This window comes from Cibotium barometz, chromosome 8, assembly GCF_041138505.1.
Source record: "Cibotium barometz isolate CiBa-2024 chromosome 8, ASM4113850v1, whole genome shotgun sequence".
NCBI lineage: Eukaryota > Viridiplantae > Streptophyta > Polypodiopsida > Cyatheales > Cibotiaceae > Cibotium > Cibotium barometz.
In genome coordinates, this window is record NC_141053.1 from 2,960,840 (window position 1) to 2,985,613 (window position 24,774).

General features: G+C 45.3%; 1 pseudogene across 3 annotated transcripts in view; it reads right to left on the reverse strand.

Moving 5' to 3' along the window:
- Positions 1 to 1,290: 1,290 nt before the first annotated feature.
- The window catches only part of LOC147635831 (F-box protein At5g39250 pseudogene), a 58,881-nt pseudogene continuing 35,397 nt past the window's right edge, over positions 1,291 to 24,774 (reverse strand). For all 3 annotated transcript variants that reach the window (XR_015266432.1, XR_015266434.1, XR_015266431.1), the window contains one exon: positions 1,291 to 1,618. The product of XR_015266432.1 is annotated as an F-box protein At5g39250 pseudogene, transcript variant X3 (transcript). The remainder of the gene's footprint in view (positions 1,619 to 24,774) is intronic.

Below are 24,774 nucleotides of genomic sequence, written 5' to 3' on the forward strand. Positions count from 1 at the left end.
TAAGTGGGTGTGGCCTATTATATCGAGCCATATATTTGCTACAACGACCTATTTGTACCTACTGTTTATACTCTACCTGCTACCAGTTGTACCAATTATCCCATACTTGCCATGGTGGCTACTTGTGCATATGCAAGATTGCCTTTGTGGCTCTCAAGCTTATTTTTTTTTGTAAAAAATCACAAACAAATATTTGTATATATTGGGTACCTGGAATATGTGTAAGAATCATTACCCCTCAAGAATCAGTATCCCTCATGAATATTTGTATAGTATGTGTAAGAATCATTACCCCTCCTGAATATTTGTATATATTGGCATACGAGAAGAATGTGTAAGACTCAGTAACCCTAATGAATATTTGTATATATTGGCCGATCTGAAGTATGAGTAAGAATCAATATCCATTCATGAATATTTGTATATATTAGAATATGTTAATATTCGTATACATTGGCATATGTGAATATTTGTATAGATTGGGATATGTGAAGTGCGTGTAAGAATCAATACTCCTCAAGTAGCATATGTGAATATTTGTATATGTTGGCTTATGTGAATATTTGTATATATTGCCATATGTGAAGTATGTGTAAGAATCAGTACCCCTCATGAATACTTGTATGCATTGGCATACGTGAATATTTCTATATATTGGCATATCTGAAGTGTGTGTAAGAATCAGTTCCCCTCATGAATATTTGTATATATTGGCATATGTGAATATTTGTATATAATTGGCATATAAGAAGTATGTGTAAGAATCAATACCCCTGAGGAAGAGGATTACACATATATATATGGCCTTTTCTGGACATGTGTACAAAGCCCTTCCTATATATATGTGAAGTATGTGTAAGAATCAATACCCCTCAGGAAGAGGATTACATATATATATATGGCATTTTCTGGACATGTATACTTGGATTTTGTATTTGAACCGTAGTGAACGGGTGAGTCCCCAAAGCTTATACAGTGAAAACACTCCTTAGTAATAAATTATCCACAGGGGCAGTCAGCCCATACCGGCCCTAGTGCCGTGTCATCTGTGCAAGTTTATTATACAGCTGTGGATATTTATATTTTCAGCTTTGTGAACCATGGTTAAGTGGCTGTGGCCAATGTTCAAAATTTAATACACGTTGATGGTACTAAAAGTGTGTCAAAGGCCCTAGTCTCCCAGGCATAGTTCACCGTGATAGTCTCCCAGGCACAGTTTGTTTCAACCACATGAGAGAGAGAGAGAGAGAGAGAGAGAGAGAGGAACATGCCATCCTACCAAACCAGAAATACTCAAAATCATAGGCAGATTTTACTCATGTTCTTCAAAGAAGTCGGTCTCTTTGCTCACATTCTATCTACTAATATTAGATGGGAGTGACATAGAGACTCATCACACATTTCCTCGTGTTTTTCCCAGGTCGGGTGATCATGTCCAGTCGGCCAGCTCCTTATGCTCCAGTCGGCTAGCCCCTTTTTACCTACAAATAGGTGGGCTGGCCCCTCCCTTTTAATATCTTTCATTGGTGAGTTGTGTGGTTCATGTGTTGACACACTAGCTCTCTGTTGTATCCTTCACTTATGAGACTATTTTGTCTCTTGCTCTGGATTGCTTTCACTGCAGTATATTCAGCTTATTAGCTCCATATCTCTCTCTCTTGCACTCTCAGTTCAGTACATTCTAGTGCTCCCCTTGCTCCCGCTCTGGCACACTCTATCAAATAGAACTCTCTCTCTCTCTCCCTCTCTCTCTCTCTCCTCAGCAGCATCCAAATCATAATAGAAACAAAAAACAAACCTTAACTTTAAGGTTTATCCTTTATAATCCAGGAGACTATTCACATGGGCAAGGAGTGAATGTGCCAAAGCTGCTCAGTTTTGTGGCTTCTTTGGCAACACCAAGACAAGCCCCTGCAATCCACTCAAACAAGTTAACTACATATCTGCTAAAGCAAATTACATAGCTGAAAGGTCAGGTTCGTGAGCTCAAAAATTTTGGAAAACAAGCCAGCTCCAGACACTCAAAATGCAGTAGAGCTCATTGCAATGGTACAATAAGAGGTGAAGAAAGAACTGATAGAAGAGGTGAAAGATAATGTAAGGAGAGACCTGCAAGAGACAGCTGGTAACATGCAAGCCGTGGTTGCAGCCGAGGAAAACAAATGAAGGCCCTCAAAATCTAAGTAAGAAGATTACCAGAAGAATGGCGGAACTATGGGATTGAGAAACGGGGGAGAGTGCATCTCACAACTCCAACCATCCAAAGGATCAGTAATAAAGGAAGAAAAACCATGCAATGGTCACCTTTGATAACTGAGCCAACAAGGTAGATATCCATAAGCAATCAAGGAAACTGAAGGGTACCAAGGTATGGATCGCAGATGAGCTTACCCAAATGCAAGGACCAAACTTGCTAAAGTTTGCACAGCACGTAAAGCAAACAAATGGGCTGTTTTTCAGAAAAGCTCTTATCCAAAATTTGAGCAACCTGAAAGCAAACGCTCTTCCAATGGCACAAGCTACCAACATAGTCTCACCAACATCCGACGTCCTCCAATCTGGCATTGTTGTAAATGTTGCATCTCCTAGTGGCCTAGTAGATGAGCACTAGGGCTTCCTTTTGAGTTTGGTTTGATGTTTCTTTTTTAAGACCACAGATTTAGCATCCAAATCATCAACAGCTGGCCACCCAAACAGACTACTCCTGCAGCAGCCTGACTATGTCTACCCTTCTCAACACCGCCTCGATCTGCAGCAGTTCCCAGAAGTCAACGGCAACTAAGACCTTATCCTCTCCAGCCCACTCAGACAAGACAGCAGGACATCCAGTCGTCGTCATCTTTGCACAACGAGTAGTAAGGGGGGGAAAAAAAACAAACCTTAGCTTTAAGGTTTTATCCTTTATAGTCCAAGAGACTATTCACATAAGCAAGAAGTGAAAATGCCGAAACTGCTCAGTTTTGTGGCTGCTTTGGCAACACCAACACAATATTCTCTCTCTCTCTCTCTCTCAGCTCACCCCCTCAGCAGCATCCAAATCATCAACAGCCGGCCACCCAAACAGATAGACTCCTGCAGCAGCCTTACTACGTCTACCCTTCTCACCACCGCCTTCATCTGCAGCAGTTTCCGGAGGTCAACGGCAAGCAAGCCCTTGTCCTCTCCAGCCCACTCAGACAAAGCGACAGGACGTCTAGTCATCATCATCTTTGCACAACTAGTAAGTGGAAACAAAAACAAAAAAAACCTTATCTTTAAGGTTTTATCCTTTATAATGCAGGAGACTATGTCGGAATGCACAGCAGAAAATGAGACAACTGCTGTGAGAGAGGAAACGCTGAAGTGTAGAGAGAGAGAAGCTTTATAAACTCTGCATATACACAAGATCCGGTACAAAACCTGGTGTGGGGGGCAACCAAGTATATATACTATTTGGGGAAGGTAGTCGGCCAGTAGCAAATTGGGCCGACAGCCCCAGATGTGCCCACGACTGAAAAATACCAATTGGCCAGCAGTATATCACTCGGCCAGCTCCTGAATAAGTCGGCCAGCATCACAGGACAAGTCGGCCAGAAATAGACAGCCCCCACAACCAGAAAAAACAGGCAAGAACATGGAAAATAAGGAAAAATGGTGACAACTCCTAGGCAGGCATACCCACAACAGAGGCCCTCACTGAGTAATATGGTACAGATAGGAGATGACTGCTAACAAACTATTCGCACGGGCAAGAAGTGAAATGCCGAAGCTGTTCGGTTTTGTGGCTGCTTTGGCAACACCATGACTATGTGAGGGCAAAAGGACGAAAGGACCAAATTTATGAGAGATCAGAGAAAATCAACACAGCATGAAATGAGTGAGTACAAGAGCTCAGTGTGAGACTCTGAAGGAGCAGAGAGGGCTGCTGTCCCGTGATAATGCACAGGGTGGAGAAGGCCACAATCCAAGGAAGATGGTAGGCTGTTGTCCCGAAGAAACAAGTAGAGAGGGCTGCCGTCCCGATGTCAAGGTAAAGGAGCAAAGAGGGCTGCTGTCCCGGTGATAATGAATGAGGGTGGAGAAGGCCGCGATCCCGAGGTAGTAGATGCTGAAGTAAACCTACTGGAAAGCTCTACTGTAGATAAAACGCCGATATACTGTAGGCGAAAAGCTGCTGCAGATCTGCTGCTGAGAAACGCTGAAGTGCAATAGACGAAGGCTGCTGTAGAACAGTAGCTGTAGGTAAAAACGCAGATAGAAGAGGATGCTCAGCCTGTAGCAGCAGCAGGAGAAGATACAGCAGCAGAAGGTAACAATGCACTGCCTGAAGATGAGGGAGCACCAGCTGCAGAAAGACTCCAGGTTGTGATGTACAAACTGAAGTGAATAATGTTGAGTTTCTTATATATGCTGTAGGACTGCTGGTCGGTCAGGGTAAGCTATTGGCCAGCAGCAAAGACACATAAAATGCCAAAAATACCCTTTTGGGCTGGATAAAACGGCAGGTAAAGGCATGTTTTCACACACCCCCTCTCAAGCCAAAAGGGGACCATGAGAGAAGATATGAAAAGGGATTGAAGAGGATCATGAAGACGAATGTGGCTTTGGTTTGTCGACGGTGTAGAACCTTTTGAGTTTGGGCGATACTGGATCAATGCCACAATGCAAGAGGTTTTCACATGCATGAATGCCCATTTTTGGGTTTTCATTCACACATGCGCCCCAAACACCAAAAAAAGAATGCTATGCACAAGGAATGCAAGATGGTAAATGCAATGCAGTGGGTTTTCACATGACCCGTGCCCTCATGGGGTTTTCACTGACTCATGTGCCCAATACAACAATGATAAAAAATCTGAAAGGAGAGGAAGATCACCCTCTCAATAAGCGGAGGGTGATGGTGGAGGACCGATGCCGATCTGTTCGCGAAGATGCTGGAGGATGGGCCGGTTGACGGACTTTGTAAGGATGTCTGCATGGTTGTCTACCGTAGGAATGTACTGGAGCCTGATGGTACCAAGCTCAACCTATTTCCTAGTAAAATGAAAATGGACACCCACATGCTTGGTACGGTTAGAAAAATAGGCTTGCCAGCAAGGGCAATCGCACTCTGACTGTCGACGAAGATGGTAGAAGCGGTGTCAATGTGAACGCGCATCTCCGTAAGAAGCTGACGATACATAGCCTCAGTGGTGCGTCATAGAGGACCCGGTATTTGGCCTCAGCACAAAGAAGGTATCCTGCTTCTTGCTAGACCAAGAGAAAGGGGCAAATCCGAGGGAGTACAAATATCCACCATGAGAACGTTGGGAATCGAAATCATCAGCCAATCGGAGTCCATGTAACCACGCAGGGTGATCCCACGGCTATAGTGAAGTCCAAACATATAGGTACCTGCTAGATAGTGAACAACCCTCATTGCTGAACTCCAATGTGGCCCCTTAGGAGCATTGAAATACTGACTTAAAATGGATGTGCAATAGGAAATGTCAGGTTGAGAATTTGTGAGGCATATGAGTTTCCCAACCACTTGGCGAAAGGCTCGCTCTTCATGTGGAGGTGAGTCCTCTTCCTTTGATAGTTTGATGGTTGGATCCAATGGGTTAGCCACAGGGATAGCACCATCAAGAAAGTAGGAAGTAATGAGTTGAAGACAATACTTTTGTTGTAACACAAAAATACCATCACAATGTTGGACCACCTCCATGCCAAGGAAATCTGAGAGAAGACCGAGATCAGTCATCTCGAAAGTTCGTCTCACTTGTGCCATGATATCAGCCACTTTGGCTTGATTTAAACCAGAAATGATGAGGTCATCGACATACAGCGCTAGGTAGCAAACCATTCCTTGATCTGTATGGATATATTAGGATCACAGTGAGATGGTTGAAAACCTTGGCTACAAAAAAATTTGTCGATGCGATGATACCACGCTCGGGGGGGTTGCTTAAGCCCATAAAGAGCTTTATGCAAGCGGAAGACTTTGTCCTCATACCCATGGAGCGGGAAACCCGGAGGTTGGTCAACATAGACCTCTTCCACGAGAATGCCATTGAGGAAGGCACTCTTGACATCCATCTAATAGATTGGCCATGTGTGGTGTGCGGCCAGATTAAGTAAGAGACGGATTGTCGTCATTTGAGCGGTAGGTGCTAAGGTCTCGTCAAAGTCAATGCCTTCTTTTTGGCGAAAACCTTGCACCACAAGCCAAGCTTTGTATTTGTTCAAGGTACCATCGGCTTTAAATTTGGTACGAAAGATCCATTTGGTTCCAATGACCTTCTTATGACGAGGGTGATCCATAAGGGACCACGTGCCATTACGATCAATGCTTTCGAGTTCTTGTTCCATAGCATGTTTCCAAGCTGGCTGTTGGATGTCATCTTTCCACGATGTTGGCTCATCATGCGCCACATAGTCTACGGAGAAAACAGAGGCAAATGAGGCATGAGGAGTGAGCCTGGTGGACCGACGAGGACTGTCCAAAGGGGTATCATGGGGAAGCATGCCAGAATCACGCATGGTCTGTTGGTACCAACGGGGAGCTGCGGAGTAAAGGGTCCCTGGGTGGTTGTCAGGAGGAGGAAGGCTCCTCAAGAGGCGGAGTAATAGTTGACTAATTGGGTTCATGTGGCACAGTCGAAGATTCTTGTTCGGATGGTATGAGCAGCGGAAGGTGAAGTAAATCTCGCTCATCAAAGAGAATGTCTCGACGAACGAAGACTTTGTTCGATCTTGGATCAAGAAGTTTGTAAGCCTTTGATTCAGAAGAGTAGCCCACAAAAATGAGCAACTCACTCCTTGGCTCAAGCTTGCCCCTTGTGTCATTCGGGGTGTGAGTGTACACATGACACCCAAAGACAGAGAAATGGAAAACAATCAGTTTTTCGCCATAAAATGCCTCAAACGGGGTTCTGTGAGAAACAGCGACTGTGGGGCAATGGTTCAGAAGGTACCCTACAGTATTGACCGATTCTGACCAAAGGTGTTCAGGCAACTCAACTGCAAAAAGCATGGAGCGTGCCATATCCATCATAGTTCGGTTCTTGCACTCAACCACTCCATTTTGTGAGGGGGATTTGGTGGAGGTGAGTTGGCGTTGAATGCCCTATTCTTGCAAGAACTCAATAAATTGTTGAGAGATAAACTCACCACCATTGTCACTACGAGCAATCCCAATCGAGATGCCCATTTGATTAGTGACTAACCAAACCCACGTGGAAAAGTATTGGAAGGCATTTGAATGTTGCTTCAGGAAATACACCCACATGTACCTTGAATAATCATCAACAATTAACATGTAGTAGAGAGATCCATTCAAGGAGGGAGTTGGGGATTGCCCACTCAAGTCGAAGTGAATCAACTTGAGGATACCCTGAGCACTATGATGGGACTACTACTCACACACCCCTATGAGTCACCCAGTCACATGGCAACACCCCCTGAGCTCTTTGGTGTTAACTATGGCACTGAGCTCAAGAGAGCTCTCCTGCCAAAACCTGACACCCCCAGCTGGCAAGCTCCCAACCAACCAGTCATGTGTCCATGTGGAACCAACCATCCACAACTTATCATCCCAAAGCACAATCTGATGTTAATCATCTGCTCCAAACTACTGCTCCACTGGTACCTACCTGTACCCGATGAACCTGTACACCTGCCATACATCTTGTTCCCATCCTGCAATTGAGCAAGTACCTGTGAACCTCGACAACAGCTCTCATCACCAAATGACCTAGCCTGCCTGTGCATGAATGTCAATATCAACCTGTACACCAAGCTCCCAAATCAAGATGATGTCCATGCACATATGAAAATAGTACCAAACAAATAGGCTTGAAGTCGACGTTCGAAGCAGAAACGACCACTAGTGTGGTCCAGTCTCTACGGTCCTGTGCTTTCACTGGACTCCGCGGAGAGCGCCTCACTGGTGTTACGAGACCACGCACAAACAGGCGCTCTCGTACTAACGCCTGGCTCTCCCGATCTTAGCGCCTTTGGACCGAGGTTCTCCAATAGAGCTTGGACTACCCGGCACCAAACAGGCGCTCTCGTACTAACGCCTGGCTCTCCCGATCTTAGCGCCTTTGGACTGAGGTTCTCCAATAGAGCTTGGACTACCCGGCACCGAACGGGTGTTACCGTGGGGGAAGAATCCCTTATCAGATTTAACACAGAATACTTTATTTAAATCTGAAAATTCACTTACTTGAGGATGGCAGATAGAGGAAGTCCAATACCCATGTGTACAGTTACTCGAGTGAAACACCAGTTGTTGCCACTTGAAGATGTGCAACCTTGTTGAGATGGCACAGCCGCCTCGTTGAGAACTTAGCGCAGCCACTAGGATAAGTACAACCACAAAGACCACAGCCGCCTGCTGTGAGAGAAGGAGTACCCACCGGCAAGAGAGAAGATGCTTGGCTGCTGTGTCGAGGAGCCGGCTAATTTGAATGTGCAGCCGTCAATAGATGGTGAGCCGTCCTGTTGGAAGACAGGCGCTGCACGTGAGGTTTGCAGCCGCCAGTAGATGATGAGCAGCCGCCTACAGATGGTGGGGATGCAGTCGCCTTGGAGAAGTGCAGCCGTCTGCTAGGAACCGCCTGCAGTTTGCCAACCAGCCATAAACAGCCGCCTGAGATAGCTGGCGCAGAGAGGGCAGCCTGTGCAGTTCAACTACGCCTGGCTGCAACCTGCGCAGCCCACCTGTAGGAGAGAAGATGTGGTAGGCGCCTGTAGAAGAGTATGCGCAGCCACTGCCTGCAAGAGAAGGCAGCGCAGCTTGCAAGGAGTAGCCAATCGCTTGGATGAGAGTTGCGCTTGCTTGCAGTGCAGAGAGCACAGTTGCCGCATGGAGAATTAGGGCAGTCGTCAGCCAGCAAATCAACGTAGAGATGGTCGCCGATGGATGTACTACCAAAGGTGGTCGCTTTCTTTTTATAAAATTAAAGTGGGGTTACACTATAGTGATTTCCACGCTTGCATGTGGGTGACCAGTGTGGGTAGGTGACCATGCCCACCCCCACACTCACTTAAGTGGGGCTCCCCACCTTGGCCCCTAAGTGGGTGCCCAAAGGGGATGCCCACTTTTAAGTGGGTGTGAACCTATAACCTTATAAATCAAAAGGTTAGAAATAAAGTATCAAAACAAGTGCGATATACTTACCACCTGTTCACATGCACCAAAACTCGTCAAAATACAGAGCAGACTTCACGACTCACTGGCAAGCGTCCCCGCTCAGTAAGTAACACGTCAAGCAGGCAAACACAAAAATACATGTCATGCGAAAACAGTTTCAAACATGCAAATTATGTGTGCATGTGCAAATAGTAACATGAACATATCTCCCGTTCATGGAACAAGTACAAAATATCTGTCGGCACAAAACTCGCACGACGTAAAACATAAAAACCTGGTCTTCCTATGGAGTGACAGTCCCATAGGTAAGACACAGTTCCAGGCACGAGCCTCCCTATGGTGTGACAGTCCCATAGGCAAGACCCGGCACGAATACTGGCTCTTCCATGGCGTGACAATCCCATGGGTCGAACACAGTCCAGGTCATACACGAGTGGCACCAGTCTGGCTCCCGTCCATACGACACCATCCTGCTAACACACGGGTGGCACTAGCCTGGCTCCCGTCCATGTCAGCGAAATACTGGCCTCTTCACATGAGACACTGGCCTGGCCTCAAGTGAATGAGACGCAAAAACTGGAGATGGACCAAATGGTCGGCCAATTGGTGACATCCCCCCGGGCTTCTAAGGAGTTGTCCTCAACTGAAAAGCCTCAAGATATGCCTGCAACAAGTGCGGGTAATCAACAAAATAATCCTCATTTACCCACTTGGCATCAATAGGCAAATAATTCGTTAACTTCACAAGGTATCTCCAGGAAAGCTTTCCTGCAGGTAGCTTTCTCTCCTTGTGGAAAACAATCTGTTATGGCTGGAGGATCTCCTCAAGCTCTTCAATTTCTGGCGGATCTTCTGTGACAGGCTCATCAGGATCTGGCCCCACATATTTCCGAAATAGACTCTCACATGAAAAGCATTGTGAATCTTCCAATGACTAGGTAAAGCAAGCCTGTAGGACACTTCATTGATCTTGTGAATCACCTTGAAGGGTCCATAATAGCGAGGAGAAAGCTTAGGATATGATTCTTCTCGTCCTGGCCTCTTCCGAAGCCTAGCCTTCTCAAATTTCAGCAAAACCCAATCACCTTCTTTGACTTCCATGTCCCGTCTGTGCTTGTCAACAGCCATTTTATGCTTATCCTGAGATCTTGCAATGGCTGTCCGCACCTGACCAAAGGTTACATCCAAGTCACAAACATATTCATCAACTGCAAATATCTCATCCTTAGTACGAAGGATGGGTGGCAATACCACTATGCCATAAATAATCTCAAACGGAGCCTTTCCCGTGAAAGCATGGATCGTATTGTTGTAGGCAAACTCAACAAGTGGAAGATACTTCTCCCATGCACTCTTTTGATCTGCCACATAACACTTCAATAAATCCAACACGGCTGAATTTGCAGCTTCACTTTGGCCATCCGTTTGGGGATGATAAGCTGATGAAAACTCAAGTTTAGTACCCATTTTATCAAATAAAGCCCTCCAAAAGAGGCTTGTAGTCCTGGGATCTTTATCCCCAACAATGGATTTAGGCATACCATGATGCTTGAAAATATTTGCAAGAAAAAGCTTTACCATATGATCAGCTTTAATGGTTTTCTTGACGGGCAAGAAATGAGCTTGCTTGCTAAACCTGTCCACAATGGTCCAAATAGCATCATTCCCATGCTAGGATCTAGGCAAATCCATAATAAAATCCATAAGAATGCTTTCCCAAGGTTGCAAGGGAATAGGCAAGGACTGAAGCAAACCTAGGGCTGAAGCAAACCTGGAGGTTTTTGCCTATCAAATTTCACCTTTTGGCAAGTAATACATGCACGCACATAAGCCTCAATGTCTTTACGCATGCTTGGCCAAAAGAAATATCTCTGAATCATGCGAGTAGTGGGCATAATACCTCTATGACCAGCATATGGTGGAGCGTGACATTCGTCCATAACCTTTGGACGCAAATTCTTCACCACACATAGGCAATTATCCTTCATAAGATAACCCTCGTTGATAACATAAGAGGCATGTGAATGACCAGCCATCAAATCAGTCCATATATGGCAAAAATCAGCATCCAAATGATACAAATCTCGCATAGCAGATAGGTCGCCATGAGAGGCCATTGAGACTGCAGCTACATAAGGCCTCCTGGATAATGCATCGGCCACCACATTTTTCTTTCCTGGAGTATGCACAATCTGAAAATGAAACATGGAAAGAAAATTTGCCATTCTCATCTGCTTCTCTGAAAGCTTTGTTTGAGATAGAAAGTATCTCAAGCTTTGATGATCTGTCTTGACTACAAATTCAGCCCCAAGAAGATAATGTTTCCATATCTTTAAGGCGTGAATTACAGCCAAGCGCTCTTTCTCATAGATATCCATATGAAGCTCGGCATCATGCAAACGACGGCTCTCGTATGCAACTCCATGCCCTTCTTGATTTAGGACAGCTCCAATACAATCACCACAAGCATCACATTCAACCACGAATGACTTATGCAAGTCAGGAACAATCAATACTGGACCACATATAATAGCATGCTTGAGCTGCAAGAAAGCATCCTGTTCCTTTGAGTTTGAAAGTGATTTTCTTCTTTGTGAGATCATGTAGAGGAGTGGCAATCATGGCGAAATGCCTTATGAAACGCCTATAATACGAACATAATCCCAAAAAACTACGTACTTGATGTACGTTTTGCAATTCGGGCCAATTGCGAATGGTCTCTATCTTTGCAAGATCCATGGTTACTCCTTCTCTGGATACAATATGACCCAGATAATGAATCTCTGAAAGGAAAAACTCACTTTTCTTGGCATTAATGAAAAGTTTATGCTTCCGCAACTCTTCGAACACTGTGACCAAATGAGTTCTGTGTTCCTGCTCATTCTTGGAGAAAACCAAGATATCATCAAAGAATACTCCTGTGAATTTGCGATGGGATCGGAATATCCTATCCATCATACGATTAAAAGTAGCAGGAGCATTGGTGAAACCAAAAGGCATTACCAAAAATTCATATAATCCGAAGGCTGTCCTGAATGCAGTCTTATGGTCATCTTGTCGCACCACGCGTATCTGGTGATAACCACTCTTCAAATCAAGTCTGCTAAAGCAAGCCGAACCATCAAGCTTGTCCAAAATATCATCAATACGCGGAATTGGAAATCTGTTCTTGATGGTAAGCTTGTTCAAAGCTCTATAGTCCACACACATAAGAAATGATCCGTCCTTCTTTTGAACAAGAAGTACAGGAGAGCAGTAAGGTGAGGAACTGGGCTGAACCAAACCTTTCTCTAAAAGCTCATTTACCTGCTTCATGATTTCTTCTTATTGTGTAGCACTCACTCGGTATGCGGGTTTGTTAGGAGGAGAACTACCTGGCACAAGATCTATGCGATGATCTTCGGGCCTTTGGGGAGGTAATTCACCTGGCAATGAATCAGCAAAACAGTCATTGAATGCATAAAGAAAATTCAGCCTATCATTAGACATAGCATCCACATTTTGATGATTTGGCACAAGGCTATCACGAACAAAAACCAAGTACGCTGAAAGACTCTTTTTCATTGCTTTATTAATTTGGATGTGTGATACAAGTGGGATGGAATCCCCTTCTTTGCCAGCATCAATAAAATGCATGCGGGCTTTATGCATAAAAGAAATCATATTAGACTTGTAGTCTTTGCGGGGCTCAAGCCTATGGTGCCACGGCTTGCCCAACAATACATCACATCCATTCAGTGGAGCAACTAGGAAATGTTCATTATCAAGGTAGCCCTGGATATGGATGCGCAACTTCTGATTCAGATGGATGTGAAGACTGCTTTTCTTCACGGTGATCTCCATGAGGAGATATATATGCAACAGCCAGAGGGTTATGCAGTGAGTGGAAAGGAGAAGCTTGTATGCAAGCTGAAAAAGGGTCTTTATGGGCTCAAACAGGCACCAAGGGAATGGTATCATAAATTTGATACATTCATGAAATCCCAGGATTTCAAGAGAAGTGACATAGATCACTGCTTATACACCAAGAAAGCTTTGGATGGCAGTCTATTGATCCTCATCTTGTATGTTGATGATATGTTGATTGCCGGGAAGACTAGTACTCCTTTGCCTCCATATGTGAAACTCAGTGCTATGGACAGCCCACAGTCAGATAGTGGCAGGGCTGATATGGCCAAGATTCCGTATGCTTCAGCTTGTGGCAGTCTCATGTATGCCATGGTTGCTACTAGGCTGGACATTGCATTTGCAGTGGGAGTGGTTTCTAGATACATGGCCAACCCTGGCAAGAAGCATTGGGAAGCAGTGAAAGGTGTCATGAGATACCTGAAGGGCACACAGGATATGTGCATTTGTTTTGGCAAACAGGATGCATTAGTGCATGGTTACACGGATTCAGATTATGCCGGTCATCCAAATAACCGGAAGTCTACTACCGGTTATGTGTTTACATTCACAGGAGGTACTGTGTCATGGATATCCAGGATGCAAAAGTGCCCAGCCTTATCTACTACAGAGGCCGAGTATATTGCAGCCATAGAGGCTTGCAAGGAGGCATTATGGCTATCTCGGTTAGTGGTTGATTTGGGTTATACAGGGGATATTCCATTGTTGCATTGTGACAGTCAGAGTGCCATCCAGTTGGCAAAGAACCCTGTCTTTCAGGCAAAGACGAAGCATGTGGATGTGAAGTATCACTTCATCAGAGAGGTGATAGAGAACAAGCAAATTCAACTTGTTAAGATTCATACGGATGACAACCCGGCTGATCTGTTGATAAAGAGTTTGCCTCCAGAGCGGTTTGCTCATTGCAAACACTTGATGGGCATTGGATGAGGCCAGTTTCAGCCTTGATATGGCCTTGTATACTATCATGTACATACTGATTTTTCTTTTCCTTCATTTAAGGGCACTTTGCCTTTAAGTGGGAGGTTGTTGGGGTAAAGGCGTTATGCCCACCCTTATAGTATGTACAAGCCCATAAGTTATAGTACATAGTACACTTAGTACTTTTAATGTACTAAGTGCACTATGTGTACTAGTGCAATATACATGTGTGATAGGGGAGTCATACACACACACTTGATGAGTTGACTTATCCCCACAACTCTCTCTCTCTCCCTTGTTTCTCTGTGTATGTCTCCCACATGAACTCTAACCCTAATTAACTCTCCCATTCAAATCTGAGGTCCCATGTTCTCAACCTCAATACCCAATGCAACTGCCATTTGCATAGAGAGGAAGTTGTCAGTTGCACAGTCATCAAACATGAATAAGGCGAGCTGATTGTCATGGCCCTGTGAAAATGGAGCAGGACAAGTGTGGGCATCGTGGTTGCAGGGTCAGAATATTTTATGATTCACATGGGGGGTGCCCGGACAGTGTTTAAAGATGTGTGGACAACCCTAGGTGTGAAGGGGGAACATTAAAACATTAACTTTTAATGTTTATTAAAGTTGCCCCTAGGCCTTAGTGGCCCTAGGGAACTTATTAAGTTGGGGCCCTAGGGATTAACTTGGAAAGGAGTTTTCTCTCTCTTCACTCTCTCTCTTCCCTTTTTGGGGAGTCGTGTAGCAAAAGTGGAGCTCCCTTCATGCGCTTGTGCTCAATCGTGGAAAAGCTGAAGAGAAGGGAGAAGGCGGCTGTTTTGCTGCAGATTGTTGCTGTTTTTCTGAAGGAACCAGCCGTACAGCACTGTACGGCCAGTACTGGACACTCTCTCTTTCTCTCTTTCTCCTCTGCTGCTGGCAGCGCACAGGACAGCTGCTGGTTGGGCTGCGCAGAAGACCTGTGCAGGCTGCACAGTTTGTTTTTCAGCAAGTACACCTGGTACGGCTGCCGTACAGTGTACGGGCAGCAAGGTACAGAAGGTACAGTTGCTGCAGAAGTGTTTACAGGTGCTGGACAGACCTGTGTATGCTGATTCAGGCAGGTACAGAAGTGGACAGCAGGCTGTTTATGCAAGTACAACGCCTGGCACGTATCCCGAGGTGGTACAGACGGGTACCGTGCTGATTTTCAGATCTGTACTTTACAAGGACAGCATAGAAGTGAGCATCAGGAGGAAGATACAGGCAGGTGCAAGCACATGTGTGAAGCAGGATTGTGGATTCAAGTGCCTGCAGGCACAGATTGGTGCTGTTGCTTCCTCAAGAGTTGTTTCACGAGCTGAACTTGGTAAGCCTTGACTCTGTTCATCTATCTCTCTTTCTATTGCTTGATGTCTGCTACAGGTATGTGTTATCTGGCTCCTTGTGAGAGGAGGAGTATGGCAGATTGACAAGAGATTAAGACAGGGATTGAACAGCATATGTATGTTGAGCTGAGAAGATGTATCATGCTTATGAGTTATGCCAGATGTATGCCCATGGCTGGCCTGCTTTGTGAACTTGGCTGATCAGAGGGAGGCACAGTGTGTTGCTTGAAGACACAGATCTGTGTGCATAGATCCTCTGTGCTGAGAAGGATTTGTGGGCAGTCAGATTGGACTACAGGTGTAAACTCTTGGCTGGTTTTTGTGTTGTACTCAGCCATACATATTATTTTTAATGGAATAAAGAAATACCGCAAGGGGCGCCAAGCTTTGGGGCCAACAGGTGTCGTTGTGTTTTCAGATTTGGGCACTCTAGCTCCAATCTGTGTTTTGTTTATCATCTAGACTACAAGTGGACGGGTGTTAGCTCTTACCGCACTCTGGTTTTCTATCAGAGGCCGGTTTCAAGGTTCCGTCCCCGGGACCAATCATCAACTTTCTGAAGGGGGTGAGCTCGTGGTTGCTTTGGAGAAAGCCATCGCTGAAAATTCAGCAATCATGTCTGATACAGAGGAAGAGTACTTCTATCATGAAGAAGAAGAGCAAGAGTCTTCTCCTGAAAGAGATGTATCTGAGGATATTTTTGCAGGAGAACAGGCTGCAGATGTTGAGCCTTATGAGGATGTAACACAGCCAGAAGATGTGCATGGTAAAGAGGATGATGATGCTCGGTTCAAAGATCGCTTGGCTAGTGTTATGGATACTTTTATGCAGCTCACACAGAGTGAGAGATTTGCTGAATTTTTGAGATCTCGCTCAGAGCCCCGCACAGAGCCCCAGAAAAAGAAGAAGAAGGTTCGTTCAAAGAATCTTTCTCAAGGTCATAGTGGTACCACTCCACAGGATCCATCTCCTGCACAGTTTCCGAACATGCAGCATGCTTTTGGTGCTAACCCACAGAGTTCCTTCTATGGACAGCCACCTATTCCTCAGCAGAACATGCATCCAGGTTATTTTGGTGGTGGCTCGGTGTTTCAATCCATGACTGGGGGTTATCCTCAGGGAGGCATGGGTATGTATGGGCCTTTTGGAGCCAATTTTCAGCCTGGCATGCAGGGGAATATGTATGGTGGTATGCAGTCCGGTATGCAAGGAAATGTGTTTGGAAGCATGCAACCTGGGATGCAAGGCAATATGTTTGGTGGTATGCAGCCAGGTATGCAGCATGGAATGTATGGAAACATGGCTGGGATGTATGGTATGCCTGGTGTTGGAATGGGAAATGTTGACCCTGATGGGAGAAGGAACTGAATTAGGGTTTAGAGTTCATTCATGGGAGACATACACAGAGAAGCAAGAGAGAGAGAGAGAGAGAGAGTTGTGGGGATAAGTCAACTCATGAAAAGCATGAGTGTGTGACTCCCCTATCACACATGTATATTGCACTAGTACACATAGTGCACTTAGTACATTAAAAGTACTAAGTGTACTATGTACTATAACTTATGGGCTTGTACACACTATAAGGGTGGGCATAACGCCTTTACCCCAACAACCTCCCACTTAAAGGCAAAGTGCCCTTAAGTAAAGGAAAAGAAAAAATCAGCATGTACATGATAATATACAAGGCCATATCAAGGCTGAAAATGGCCTCATCCAATGCCCATCAAGTGTCTGCAATGAGCAAACCGCTCCGGAGGCAAACTCTTCGTCAACAGATCAGCCGGGTTGTCATCCGTATGAATCTTAACAAGCTGAATTTGCTTGTTCTCTATCACCTCTCTGATGAAGTGATACTTCACATCCACATGCTTCGTCTTTGCATGAAAGACAGGGTTCTTTGCCAACTGGATGGCACTCTGACTGTCACAATGCAACAATGGAATATCCCCTGTATAGCCCAAATCAACCACTAACCGAGATAGCCATAATGCCTCCTTGCAAGCCTCTGTGGCTGCAATATACTCGGCCTCTGTAGTAGATAAGGCAATGCACTTCTGCATCCTGGATATCCATGACACAGCACCTCCTGTGAATGTAAAGACATAACCGGTAGTAGACTTCCGGTTATCTGGATGACCGGCATAATCCGAATCCGTGTAACCATGCACTAATGCATCCTGTTTGCCAAAGCAAATGCACAAATCCTGTGTGCCCTTCAGGTATCTCATGACACCTTTCACTGCTTCCCAATGCTTCTTGCCAGGGTTGGCCATGTATCTAGAAACCACTCCCACTGCAAATGCAATGTCCGGCCTAGTAGCAACCATGGCATACATGAGACTGCCACAAGCTGAAGCATACGGAATCTTGGCCATATCAGCCCTGTCTCTATCTGACTGTGGGCTGTCCATAGCACTGAGTTTCACATATGGAGGCAAAGGAGTACTAGCTTTCTTCCCCCCGTCCATATTGAACCTCTGCAAGACTTTGCCAATGTATTCCTTCTGAGACAAATACAACACATGCTGATTTCTGTCCCGAAGTATGCGCATACCCAAGATGTGATTTGCATCACCCAAATCCTTCATATCAAAGGTTTGATGCAGCCTCTGCTTCAAAGCATCCATCTCTTTACGAGATTTCCCGGCAATCAACATATCATCAACATACAAAATGAGAATCAATAGACTGCCATCCAAAGCTTTCTTGGTGTACAAGCAGTGATCTATGTCACTTCTCCTGAATTTCTGAGATTTCATGAATGTATCAAATTTATGATACCATTCCCTTGGTGCCTGTTTGAGCCCATAAAGACTCTTTTTCAGCTTGCATACAAGCTTCTCCTTTCCACTCACTGCATAACCCTCTGGCTGCTGCATATATATCTCCTCATGGAGATCACCGTGAAGAAAAGCAGTCTTCACATCCATCTGAATCAAGTCCAGATCATCATGCGCAACCAAAGCCAACACAGCTCTAAGTGTGGTCATTTTGACCACTGGAGAGAAGATCTCCTCAAAGTCCACACCATATTCCTGCTTAAAGCCCTTTGCCACTAACCTGGCTTTGTATCTTGGCTTTGCATCTGGTGCAACTTTGAGCCTGTATACCCACTTGCATGGCAAAACCTTCTTGCCTGCAGGCAAAGGCACCAACTTCCATGTTTCATTTTTATGCAGAGAATCCATCTCTGACTTCATGGCACGCTCCCATAGAGCTTTGTCTGCCCTCTGTAAAGCCTCTTTGTAACATGAGGGCTCCCCACAGTCAGTTAGCATCAAGTAGTCAACCCCTGGAACAAACCTGTCAGGGGCTCTGGAGGGTCTAGTGGACCTCCGTACCCAATGACCATCATTTGCAGGTTGCTGTCCAGCCTGCATATCACCCATTGGTGGCTCCTGTTCCATGCCATAAGGCTGAAAAATCATGCCCGGTATATCCTCCAACTGTGGTATATCCATAGGGATATCTTCTGCCATATCTGGCTGTCCATTTGGACCATTTTCAGCACCATTTAAGGGCTGGTTTTCCTGCTGTAATGGCTGATTTACAACCCTTTGTTGTTGTCCATGATGTCCATCATCATCAAAGATGACTCTGCCAGGTTCCTGTTGCCTTGCAGGCTCCTTATACATGCATGTTTCATCAAAAATGACATCATTGCTGCGTATGATCTTTCTATTTATGGGATCCCAAAGTCTATACCCCATTTCACCTCTGTCACCATATCCTAGGAATATGCATTTATGAGACTTAGGATCAAGTTTGGTGCGCATTTCCCTGCGTATGTGCACGTACGCAACGCAACCAAACACTCTCAAGTGCTTGTATGACGGAGGCTTCCCTGTCCATACTTCTTCTGGCACTTTCCCACCAAGCCTCGTGTTAGGTGACCTGTTTATAAGGTGAACGGCTGTCATAACAGCTTCAGCCCAAAAACCATGAGGTAATGCAGCATGTGACAACATAGAACGGACCTTCTCCTGAATGGTCCTGTTCATCCTCTCTGCTGTCCCGTTTTGTGGAGGATCATAAGGAGTAGAGAGCTCCCTCTTGATGCCTTTAGCATCACAAAAGTCCTGAAACTGTTTGGACATGTATTCTCCACCATTGTCGGAACGCAAAGCCTTCAGTGTTTTGCCAGTTTGATTCTCAACATGAGCAACAAACTTCTCAAACACTGAGAATGTATCACTCTTCAAACGAAGAGGATAAACCCACACCTTGCGTGTGGCATCATCTATAAAAGACACAAAGTATTTTGCCCCTCCCAAAGAAAGCTGAGGCATCTCACATACATCTGTATGCACAAGCTCTAACTGAGCATCTTTCTGTCCAAGAGCTTTCTTGTGGGGGCACTGTAGTTGCCTACCATATATACAATGCTCACAAAATTGAAAACTTGAAAACTTTAGAGAAGGCAAGTAACCCAAACGAGACAATTGCTCCATTCCTTTGACACTCATGTGTCCCAACCGGCTATGCCACATAGAAATTTCCGGCAGCTCGGTTGCATTTACATTAGCATGGTGACAAACACCTGCATGCATGAAATAAAGAGTGTCCACCTTAGAGCCTCTGGCAACAACCAGTGAGCCCTTACTAATCTTCCACTTTCCACTACCAAATGTGGTAACATAATCAGCATCATCAAGCTGTCCAGTAGAAAGCAGATTCTTCTTGATCTCAGGCACATGCCTGACATCATGGAGCATAAGCTGTGAGCCATCTGAAAATACAAGCCTCACATCACCTCTGCCAAGTATCTTGCATGCATGGTTATCACCCAAATAAACCACTCCTTCATTGCCAGCAGTGTACCTGACAAACAAGTCTCTGCAACCTGTGACATGAAAGGAGGCACCTGAATCAATGATCCATGAGTGCATACCATGACCACCTGTAAGAAGTGAATGGGCATCAAGTGAAGACGTAAAGAGGACCTCATCCTCACTGCCACCTGCATGTGACACATTGATTTCTTCAATCTTGACTCCACTTTTGCCCTTTGGCTTTGCATCTTTGGCTTCATCTTTCTCTTTGTCTTTGCCTTTTCCCTTTTCTTTCTGATCATTTTTCCATTTGTAGCATTGCTTTTTAATGTGTCCCTTCTTGCCACAATAATGGCATTCCAAATCCTTTTTGGAGCGAGACTTGCTCCTTCCCCTTTCTTGGCTTTTCCCCCTTTGCTGGGATCTCCCACGTGCATTCATTGCATTGGACTTTCCCACAGAGTTGTTTTTCCTGTTCATCTCTTCTTGAAGAAGAGCACCCTCAACATCTGCATATGACAGCATAGCATGCGAATTACTAGTGGCTGTCCTGAATGTGTCCCAACTCTCTGGCAAAGTGCATAACAGAAAAGTGGCTTTGAACTCATCGTCCATTGCCAACTTTTGATTGATGACCTGGCTGACAATACCATTAAACTCATTGAGATGGGCTGTCATAGAAGCCCCTTCCTTCATCTGAAGACCTATGAGTTTCTTCAACCAATACACTTTGCTTGAGGCACTTTGTTGGGCATACAAGTCCTGCAATCTCTGCCACATTCCCCAAGCTGTCTTCTCTTCACGAATGCTGAAAAGTAATGAGTCTGACACAGACAACATGATAGTAGATCTTGCCAGCTCATCCATATCTTCCCACTCTTCAGCTGTAAGAGAAGCGGGCATCACACCCCTTTCTTTGATAGGCTTGTGCTGCTTTTTCTGAAGCAACACATTGTAGCACTGGGTTTGCCAAATGTCATAATTCTGCGAGCCTTCAAGCTTCTTGATGTGAAGCAATGAAGAGCTCTCACCTGTGGTTGCCATAGCAATATGCAACCTTTAATGCCTGACTCCCTGCAAATGTGCAAACACTGCACCCAAGATGTGCAAACACTGCACCCAAAGCACACAAAGTGCTCACAAATGTTCTCCCAAGCTTTATCTCCCACTGCGGAAGCAAGAATGCAACTTTTCTCCCACTTTTTGTGATGAAAACACCAAAATCTGGTTGCTGCAGATTTTGGACAGCACCTTAAATGTCCTCTTTTGCCCTTCCAAAGTATTGTACAGCAGTACTAAGCGCTCTCCAATGATGTACCAAACCTGTACCGGCAATTTCAGCAGCTGAATTTGAACCTTTTGATCACTCAAAACAGTGTACAGCCATGCCAAAACATGCACAAAGCTGTGCCAAATCTGTACCAGCAGGTACAATAGCAATAAATGCTCTCCTGGCTGTCCAAATGAGTGAAAATCAGACTTTTACAGTCTCGAACACTGCATAAAACAGTCCCGAACAGAAATTGGGCAAAAGCCCCTTGACTGCAAGCTGATTTTTGAGGATTCAAGGCATAAATGTCTTGCCTGCTGCTTTGCCAAGCTCAACAAGCATACAAACTTGAAAAGCCCCTTGATTTAAGATCAATTTCTGATCATACATGGTACATTGACGCACATGAAGGCATCCAGAGTGTTCACGATGCTTCCCCCTGGCCACATATACATCCAATACATGAAAGCCCCTTGATTTACAGGCACATTGAGTGCTTGTAAGGCATCAGCACATTAACCACAGCATCAAATGCGATTGCCTGCATGCAAATCAACCAAATCGGCACAAAAGCCCCTTGATTTGCACTGCAATTTGCTGCAATTTGCTGCGATTTTGCCCAAATGTGCAATTTCTCACATTATACAGCATGTATGAGTGCTTAATTGCACAATTACATCAAAAGCCCCAAATTTCGACATCCAATTTCCTGCAAATTGATCCTGATTTGACCAATTTCCTGCAAATTTATCCTGATTGTGACCAATGTCACCCAATTTTGCCAATTTTGCTCAAAAATTGAGCAATTGGGCACCTGTACCTGCTCAATTGATTACTGTACTTGCTCAATTGCAAATCCCAAAAAAAAAATTTGAAGCAGAATACCTTGTAATTTCTGAATTTCTCTGATTTGCAGGTTGATTTCTGTTGCAGGAGGGGGTTGTGATGAATATGCTGCTGTATTGCTTTATTGATGCTGCTTGTGTTGATGGAGATGCACCTGCTGTGCTGCAACTGCAAGTACTGTACGGGCTGGGCAGCGTAGCTTTCCTCAGCAGACCACCGATTTGCCCAGGGCGTGGGATCCTTGCCGGCAGCCTGGGAACCGGAGAGGGTACCCCTGCGCTCAAGAGGAGAAGGCCTCCTGCTGCTGAAGAATTAGCGGACAAGGACTCATCCGCCTAGTACCCAGTTGGACGCCCAACGCTGCTGCTGCACCTTTCGCTTCGCCTGGCTAACGTGGAGCGAAGCACTTTCGCTTCAGTTTCGCCTAGCGCCAGCCGCTGTGTAGTGCTGTGCGCTTCGCTTCGCTTCGCCGTGCACCCTCCACACGCCTGAAGTCGACGGGCTCCCTTCGCTACTCGACTCTCCGCCGCCTTCAGTGTTCGCCAACGCTCACGCTTTCGCTTATTGCTGGCGCCTTCGCTCGCCTATCGCTTCTTCGTGCACCAGCGCTACACGTGTTTGCCTGCGCCACTATGCTGCCCTCCTCGCTCGTGGCTGCTGGACAGTCCGCCTGGCTGCTGGGCAGTCCACGCTGCTGGCTGGGCAACAGTTGAGCCAGCCCACGCCTACTGGCTGGGCAGAGACCAGAAAAGATACAGGCACACACCAAGAAAGATTCAGCAGGCGACCTTGCTCTGATACCAGTTGATGGGAGAAGGAACTGAATTAGGGTTTAGAGTTCATTCATGGGAGACATACACAGAGAAGCAAGAGAGAGAGAGAGAGAGAGAGTTGTGGGGATAAGTCAACTCATGAAAAGCATGAGTGTGTGACTCCCCTATCACACATGTATATTGCACTAGTACACATAGTGCACTTAGTACATTAAAAGTACTAAGTGTACTATGTACTATAACTTATGGGCTTGTACACACTATAAGGGTGGGCATAACGCCTTTACCCCAACAGACCCAATGATGGGTATGAATGTTGGGGGCAGCAATCTCACAAAACCACTTCCATATGATAATCTAACGCCTATGGGCAAGGCGAAGGATTACAAGGAAGGGGGAGCTGCAGTGAAGTTTGACACTTTCAGTGGGGCCAAGGATAAATTGAAGGCACTTACCTTTTTACAGCAGTTTGATGCTGCTTTTTCTGGTGGGAATTACACAGAGTCCTCGAAGGTGAGGAAAGCTGCCACTTTTCTCAAGGGCAATGCTTTGCAGTGGTGGTCTACTCTTCTTTTGCAGGGCATAGCACCCACCACATGGGTCCAATTTAAACAGGTTTTCTCTTCTGTATGGCTCACATCTACATTTGAGGTGGATGTTATGACCGCATGGCACAAGCTGGATGCTTCAAAGTGTGATAGTTTGGAGGATTATAACAAGAAGTTTTGGGAAGCTCTACTCCCAGTGACTTCTTATCGTGCCGTGCCATTATCTGAGCAGGTAGAGAAGTATTGTTGTGGGCTGCCCAAAGAGGTAAGAGATTACTGTATAAAGACAAGAGTAACGAACATGTCACAGATGATTGAAAATGCTATGACAGCTAATGCGTTACTCACAGGTGGTTCATTTGGATTTAAAGGCAGTAAGAAATTGAGCAAGAAAGCTGAAAAATTTGGGCATGCTTCTCGTGATGCTAAAGGGTCTACAGAGACAAAGTATAAGAAGTTGCCAATGCCCAAAAGGACTTCTGAGGAAAGACAGGCTTTGAGAGATGCTCAAAAGTGTTTTTACTGTACTGAAGAGGGGCATATGTCATTCAATTGCCCCAAAAGAACGTCCAAGAAGGACCCTGACAATAAAGGAGAGCCCAAGCCAAAGAAACCAAAGCCTTCTGCAGGCTTAGTTCCTGATCTTGTGGGGGAGCAGCTAAGTGGTGAAGCTTCAGAGTTGTGCAGGGCATGGGGCAAAGTGAGAGATCAGAATGCTTTGATCTTCTTTGACACAGGTGCTAGAGCCAACTTCATTTCACCAGATTTGGCTGGCCGATTGGGGATTCGCGCAGAAGAGATGGGGCCGTTACATGAGGCAAATATGGCTTGTCCAGGGTATGCAGAACCCGTTACTCCTATCATTGGGAAGCTTCGGCTTCATTTGCAGGGTTATGTGGACAGCGAGGAGTTCTTCATCATGCCTTTGGATGGCTGTGATGTCTTGTTGGGGATGCCATGGTGCCACAGGGTACATGCGGTGGTGGATACTTACAATAGGAAAATTACTCTGACTCATAGAGGGAAAGAGCATGTATTGGATGTAAAACTCAAAGGGGAATCTGTTCCTATTGTATCCGCTTCGGCGATTTCATCAGTAATGAAAAAGCATCTTTCCGCGTACTTGATTTATGTAAAGGATGCACAGGATGATGAGTCTAAGTCTTCCTCCAAAAACTAGATAATATGAAGGAATGTAGTCTTTCCATTTACCATGGATCTAGTCTTCCTCCGAAAAGTGGGTATCATCAG